This window comes from Pinus tabuliformis, chromosome X, assembly GCF_031772625.1.
Source record: "Pinus tabuliformis cultivar Carrire ecotype Pingquan chromosome X, CPIR1, whole genome shotgun sequence".
Taxonomy (NCBI): Eukaryota; Viridiplantae; Streptophyta; class Pinopsida; order Pinales; family Pinaceae; genus Pinus; species Pinus tabuliformis.
In genome coordinates this window covers 464,822,136-464,830,433 of record NC_142308.1, presented here as the reverse complement: position 1 = coordinate 464,830,433, position 8,298 = coordinate 464,822,136, and positions in this window count along the sequence as shown.

The following is an 8,298-nucleotide window of genomic DNA, read 5'->3' as shown; positions in this document are numbered from 1 at the left end:
TAGTATTATTCACAAGTTATTACTTATAGATAATTAAAGGTGGTTACTTATGTATACCTGGAATTGTGGAAGAAATTATCTATTCCATGGAATGTAATGCAAGTATGCAGAAATTGAATTTTACATCCATGTATAGGACTTTCAGTTACTTGAATTATATTTGAGGTAATATTTAGCATAAATTATCATGTGCAAATGATAAGTAAGGAAGATACCATTCATGAATATGTTATATTTACACCAAGATAATTTGTGAGTATTGTATTGTTTCTTAGCAACATTGGCATAATTGAAAAGTGTGGCCTGCATTTAAGACGTGAAATACTTGTAAAAAAATCATTAAGGCTTACATAACTATCTTCCCTAAACAAGTGGCAAAAAAAGAAGATGATATATTGGGAAGATCAATGCCATAGGATATTATACATATGGTGAGGAAGGTGTGATGATGGTATGATAGCCATCCACTCTCAAATGTTTTATAGCATAAGAAATTGTGGATACATGTGCAATTAACAAGGTATAACGGTTAATAATTATTATCATGTCAAAGGTTATGCACAAATTGTAGTTCACTACTATGGTTATGGAAGAGAGCTTACCCTGATAGGTATTGACCATGAGCCTCTGTGATAAAGATGGCCCATTGGTAGGATATGGTTAGTGGATGATTTTAGGAATGTGTTATGAGAACTATGACTAAGAAAGCTTGTGAACATTTTAAACATTGATGTAACTGACATATATCATCATGGTATTAACATTATGGCTGGCTTCAATAGAGGAAGTCCATGCTTTCATCATTGTTTTATTGTTGTATGATACATATACTCATGCATTGTCATGAATTGTTGGTATATTGTTATCATAAGCCTGGTTAAGGGGTCATCAAGATAAAATTGTTGTGGAAAGAATCATGCTATAAAAACAGCTTCTAAATGGTATAATTGCCATAAAAGTATGATAAAAGGGTAAAGGATGGTGAGAACATGTTATAGTACAAGACTATATACCCTATACAAATTATCATTCAAATTAATCCTTTGATTAATGCATCTACATACAATGTGATTTGTTCTTCGATTGGAAGAAAGTATGGTTAAGGGGAAATTCAACTTTAACAGATTTCCAAGCCATATGCATCTTTCAATGGATATGAATAATAGAACCTATAAGTATCCTTAAGTCAAAACCATAGTAATTGATGAAATAACACAAATGGTATGGACCACTGGGTTAATTAAATGGTATCTAACAATCCATATAAATATATGGATATCATAATTTGTACCAAGAAATTTTGAGAGGTTCCCTTATTGGATTGCATTGATAATGTGTCTAGACAACATAAGAAATGTTGCGTAATTCAAACAGGAATTCATAAAATAGATAACTCATCTTTTGGTTAAGGGTGATTTAATGTTAAAGAGGAGCTAACATGTAAGTACCCTGAGATCATAAACACTTACAACTAAAAGGGGTGTAGGATTGAAAGTAGTAAAAACTTTCAGGTATAACTACACTAAATTATGCATGGCCAACAAGTTGTTGAGGCATACAAAGGGAAATAGTAAATCATATGGGATGAATTATGATATGATAATTATTAAACTTCAAAATCTATGAGTTAATAGTCTGCTTTAGGACATTAAGCATAAGGTATGATGAAAAATGCATGAATGCAACACTATGCTGCTAAAACCAAATGAAATCTGGAAATGATTTGCACTTGAAAAAGTTTCTCTGATTACAGAAATGAACCATGCTCATACAAATTCCTTGTCAACTGAACACAGTCATTTTAATTCCTATAAAAAGATAAAATAATTTTTGGTATGATACTAACATGGTAGGAAAATATGTGGAAAAGGTTTTTTCATGTAGGTGATACCATGGGAATGGTATGATGGATTGTAGCACAGATGGTACTATGTACAACAGTACATACGGTACCCCTATGACTACATATGTTACATGTTTGAAATATCATATGTATATTGGTGTGTAATACACATTACGTGCAGGTGTCTATGAAGACATTTGGTAGATGCCTGGGTGGTTGCATAGAAGAAGGAAAGTGAGAAGTAGTTCAAGGATAAGTAACCATGGTTAAGTTTGGTATACATACGATTATGAAGAGTATATATGATGACCATATATGATGAATATATATATATATATATATATATATATATATATATATATATATATATATATATATATATATATATATATATATATATATATATATATATATATATATATATATATATATAGAGAGAGAGAGAGAGAGAGAGAGAGAGAGAGAGAGAGAGAGAGAGAGAGAGAGAGAGAGAGAGATTGTTATGAGAACTAATCTGTTATGGCATTGCAGGCATATTGATGTGGCAAATATGCTAACAGATGTGTTGTATGCAGAGAAATTGCAAGAAGCAGGTGTTCAACAAAGAACACGAAAGCTTGGAAGAATGCCAGAAGCAAATATGCATTCTTCATATAAAATGAAAAATGAGCAATAGTTACTTTAGTAATATTATGTAACAGATTATGATATGTATCATAATTAAAATTTTGCATCTATAAATTCTCACAAATGGTTTGAAAACAATTTTACAGGTAGCTATGAAAGGAGAACACTCCTTGAGACTGATGTACCTATCGAAGAGGAGCACTCTTCATGACCAATGTAGCTATATGAAAGAGGAGCACTCTTGGTGACCAATGTAGCTATGGGAGAGGAGCACTCCTTGTGACCGATGTACATCGGGAAAATTGTAGCAGATGGCAGAGCAATGAGAGTTGTTATTCAAAAACCAGCTCACTGTGAATGAGGACATGATGCAGTGATACACCGAGGACAGTGTAAAATTTAAGTGGGGGAGTATGTAACACCCCTCGCTTGTGTGCTAAATTATTGTAAACCTAAGCTGAGTTAAAGCTAGGTGTGATATCCTCCCTTGTGTGTTAAATTATTGTAAACCTGAGCTGAGGAAAGCTAGGTGTGATACCCTCCTTTGTGGGTTAAACTATTCTAAACCTAAGCTGAGGAAAGCTAGGTGATATGTATTATTAAAAGAAAATGTTTTATTAAATAAATTAATAAAATAAATCACTTGGAGGGTGGATCACCAAGATAGAGGAGATTCTTGCCAAATCCCATGTGGAATGGGATAGAGATGAATCTTTCATGATAAAGCTTCTAGATGTGATTATAGATAAGCTTGAATGGATTGGAGATCCATAAAATGGATGGGAGATAAAGATACATCGAACATAAAATATTTTCCAAAGATAAAGGAAAGATTTTTTGAGGAAAAGCCTCATGGGAGATAAATACGAGATTTTCTGAAAAAGACCTAGGAAAATGGAAAAATCCATAAAAGCAAGATGCCACTAATGGAAACTAAATCATGAAAGAGGGTATTAAATACCCATTGCATTGATCAATTGAGAATAGTTGATCCTTGGCAAGAACTTCAGCTCGGGGGTAATCACAAGTGATTCATGGTTGGGTGGTGGTGCTCCTCCCTCCAAGTGATTGTTTTAGATGGATTCACATGCATGGAATGTGTCGCATGTCAATTTCTTACCCTTTATATCCTTATTAATTGTTTTAGTTATATAGATGTTGCGTTATATATTGGTATGGAAAGAATTGAAGTTTATGCATACAAGGTTTATGTCTTTTTAATGTGTTTTCAAGTTATATTAATAGAAGTGTATAGTATGTTGAGATGGATGGGATATTGGATATGTTTTACTTCTAACTTATGTGTTATTTGGATAATGATTCTATATTCATATTACATAAGTTATGTTGGTAGTGTTATCTGTAATTATGTCAATGGTTTCATCCTTACGTATGTTATGATATTACATCCATAAGTAGAGTCAATGGCATAGATCTACTTACACTAACCTGTTTATGGTAGGTTCATAGCTATTGAGTCTAAACATAGTCACCATTTAAATTTAATATAGCTTGCTCTAAGGTTAGGTGATTCTGATGCATGGTTAAATTAACTACATCACAACTAAGTTAGAACATGTTGGTGGTGGAAACTACCTAACAAATGATGTGGGTTATTACATGTTAGGTCTATTTTCCTTCCACCAATTTATATCATTATGCTTGAAGAGGACGGATGAGTAAAGTAATGATAATTATTTCATTGAGACCATAGGGCATGTGGATCAGTTTTGAAATGTCATATTGGTCATAAGGAATCTAAGAATATGTTGATAAGTATAGTTGTAGAAGAAATAAATGGTCATGAAAGTTTAAGGGAACATATCACCTGTAGCAAAGTGAAAATCCTTACTGAAAAGAAAATTTAAAATTTTAGAGCCTAGGGGTGGGTTTCCTGAGTAGGCTCAAGAGGTTCGTTACAACACACCCCTTCTCGTAGTAGTGTTTGTAGATATATGAAACTCAATATTTCATTCAATTTTTATGAGCCAAACCATGAGTAAAATACCTACATCTATGGTAAAAAAAATATTACTATTGGGGTTAATACACCTGTGTTTCATGGCTTGGAAAATCCGAACAATTAATCGGTTATTTGGAAAGTTCAAAGCACCCCAGATCTAAACTAGGAGCATGATATAGATAACACCACTAGCATAGAGCTTCAAAATAATACATAATATTCTACTAGTAGGGAGCTTCAAGGTGATACACAAGTTTCTTTAAGGCAAGATGAAGGAGTTGAAAGAGGAGAACCAAATTCAATAACAAAATGTATCCAAAGGGGCAAGTCCAACAGAATGTGTATGAGCATGTAAAGTTTAGAAAAGGAGTAATATCGTCACAAAACAAAGGATGAGTAAGTATCTTATGGAATGCACAAATACAGGGCAAAGGCAGGATCACAACCAGATCTAACACCATATTATAGGGCCTCACAAATTTTGAAGACTACGATATTGACAAAAAAAAACAATTACTTGCATAAATATGAAACTAAGAACTTCATTCAATTTCAATAATCTAAACCACGAAAAAAAGGCCTATATAGGATACAAAGATTAATATTGAATTCAATGCTCCAACAGGATTTTTGCATTTTTCTACCCTCTGTTGTATTCCATTGTCTTCTAATAAACTTCTATCTTCCACATCACTCTTATAATTCTTCCAAATATATCTATTTTAATATGAATTTAACAATTTCTATGGTATTTTAAATAATTAGTCATCAAAAGAAAGTCAATCTTTTCTCTCAATGGGAATAAGTAACTAAAAAAAAATGAGCTTTTTAATCATGTTTTACATTTGGTCCCATACCTTTCAAACTTGAGAAATATATCTAGTTTAAAGATATGAAAACTTCTACACTACTCTACTAAGAATGAGAAAGAGTATATATCAGGACTATTGTAAACAAAAGTAGTACCAAAATGTTTCTTTTGATGTCACTAATTTCTAAACATGCCAAATTGATACAGTGAAAAGACAAGAAACTACCTCAATCAATATTTCCAGAGTTTACTAAAAGGTATTCCTCACAAATATAGATCAAAAGACCTAAATTCACTACCCATTGATATACCAAGATCGTTAATTAGATCTTTATAGTCCAATGATGGCGTCAACTTGTAATTCAAACAACAGTAAAATGATAAATATTAACATAGAATAGATTTTTCCAAAGAATCTAGAGCTAAGAGAATATAGGAGCTTAGTCGTTTATTTTAGGAGAGACAACATAAAAAAACATGGTCTTGTCCTGCATAGAAATTTTTTAGCTGATCACTAGTTGGTGGCCCTATTTGATGCCTATGTTAAACATTCAAAACGAGGAAAACTATAAAGATTTAGTTTTTTTTAATTGAAAATGATGCTTCAATTAATAGGGTATACTAGTATTTTATAGATATATAGTCTAGTTTTCTGAATGTGCATATGTTAAAAATTCAACATTGGAATTGATATTTTAGCTTTGTGAGCATATAGAGGGGATTAATGTGGGATATTTTGGATTGCGGTAGAGAGCCTCTATAAAAAATCTCTGAATTCTCTCAGGACACCATATTTTGTGAGCTCCCACAAAATCTCGTGTCCTGAATAAAATGTTTTGAATCCACCAATTCATTGGCATGTATTGACTCAGAGAATAATAGCTTATTCTTAACATAAAGAAGAAATTCTACAATATATTTTCCATTCTCTAGAATTTTAAATTTAACATGCAAGAAACATGGGAACCAGAATTCCAAATTTGACTGAGATTGTCCAAAGTACCTATGGTGTTTAAATATTTGTCTTCTAATGACAATAATGAGATGGAAAAAATAAATTCTTAAACATAACTCCATAATTATTATATATCCACAATGTCACCATGGTTTTGGATTTTAGTTACTTTTGGGAGTTCCTTTACTTCAGTCTCCCAATATAGTATCACCGTTATGGAAAGAAACTTCTAGAGCATGGCCTCATGTTTAATTCCATTTCAAAGGTAACTTGAAATGATGTTGCTTCACTTGGAAGAAACTAATCTCAGAGTAAACATTCTTCAATAGTAATTCTGATATTTACGGAAGCTATGGAAATATATGAATTTCTGAAGGATTTAGCTGAGCCTTTTAATTAAAAAGATAAACTTTCAAAATGCACTACAATATTAAAATTTGATAACTGATTGGCCTTGCTTGATGAAATATTCCTCTTTAACATAGTAGGGGCTGAAGAAACTGGAAGCATTTTTCTCAACATGAAGCCCATCATTGATTAGACAAAGGGAATTCAAAAGATCAATCACTTGACTAAGATTGTCTAAAGTATGTATGGTGTTTAAATATTTGTCCCCTAATGACAATAATGAGCTGGAAAAATATAGTTCTTAAACATAACTCCATACTTATTAGATATCCACATGGTCACCATGGTTTGGAATTTTCTTTACTTTTGGGAGTTCTTTTATTTCAATCTCCCATACTAGTATCATTGTTATGGCAAGAAACTTGTAGAGTAAGGCTTCCCATTTAATTCCATTCTCATGATGAATCCCATCACTGATTAAACACATGGAAATCAAAATATTAATCACTATAATTATAATCGATATAGAGGCAAATACTCTCATCTTGATCGTAGACATGAGAAAAGCATGGCAGAGCAATTATTTTATCGCTAAATGAAGACTAAGAATTTGAATTGTATAACTTTATCCCAACACTTTCGAGAGACATGGGAAACTAATATGCAGAGAGTTATGTAAAATTTGAGCCTTTCCATTGCGAAATAAATATAATAAGAGGGCAGTGGAAGAATGAAAAAAATCGTAAAAGTGAGATTTGGCTCTATCTCTAAGCAATAGCTACATAAAATCCCCAAATGGTATGAAATGGGAACAATATGCAATCATCTAGAAGCTTAATATGAAGCACTTTATTGGTTTTATAATTAGTATTCCTTATAAGGCACCCATTGACCTCATCCTCATATTCTCACAAAAAACATTCAAGCCTTTAGTGATTATTTACCCAACATTTTTTAAGATGGACTAATGTTTCATACCTAGTCGGAATGTTGGGGTTTGATACAACACCCTGAGACCAGAGGTTTGATCTAGTAGAAAAAATCCTTGGAGTAGCACCTGTATTTTCACAAACAGCAACAAAGCCCATACCCCGCTTAGGTATGGCCTTAACACAGAGCTCCAAGAGGAAAACTCGGGGTAGGAAGTCCAACCTATCAAAAGCTTACGTGAAATCAAAGTTTGATGTGGCAGATGGTAAACAAATGTCTATCCCTAGGGTTATTAGAGTTGTGATACCCTATGAGGAGGTTATAAAATGATTTTTCTTTCATGGAACTGTAGGGGTTTAGCCAGTAAACCCAAAAAAATGGCTCTTAAGGAGATGGTTCGGCGTTTTAACCTTGATGTCCTCATGTTGCAAGAGACATTAGGTAGGAGTCAGGAAGTCTCATCAGCTCTAAGCTCTATTCTCCTAGGCTGGCATTTCCAAGCTTTGGATTCCATAGGACACTCGGGAGTTCTTGCCATGGGCTTCAGTGAAGGAAGATTGAAATTAGTAAACCTGTGGGGGGTGGATCATGCGTTAGGTATGGAAGTTCAATCCCCTGATTTTGGATTTCCTCTGATGATTTTAAACATATATGGGCCTTGCCAAGGGAGAGTCTCCTTTTGGAATGACCTCCTCTCCAAATCGGTGATGGGGAGCCAAAATCTTGTGATAGGCAGAGATCTAAATTTTTCTATTGGAAATGTCGAGACTTGGGGGCCTTCAGCCATAGAAGGCCCACTATCAAATTGTTTTATGAATACA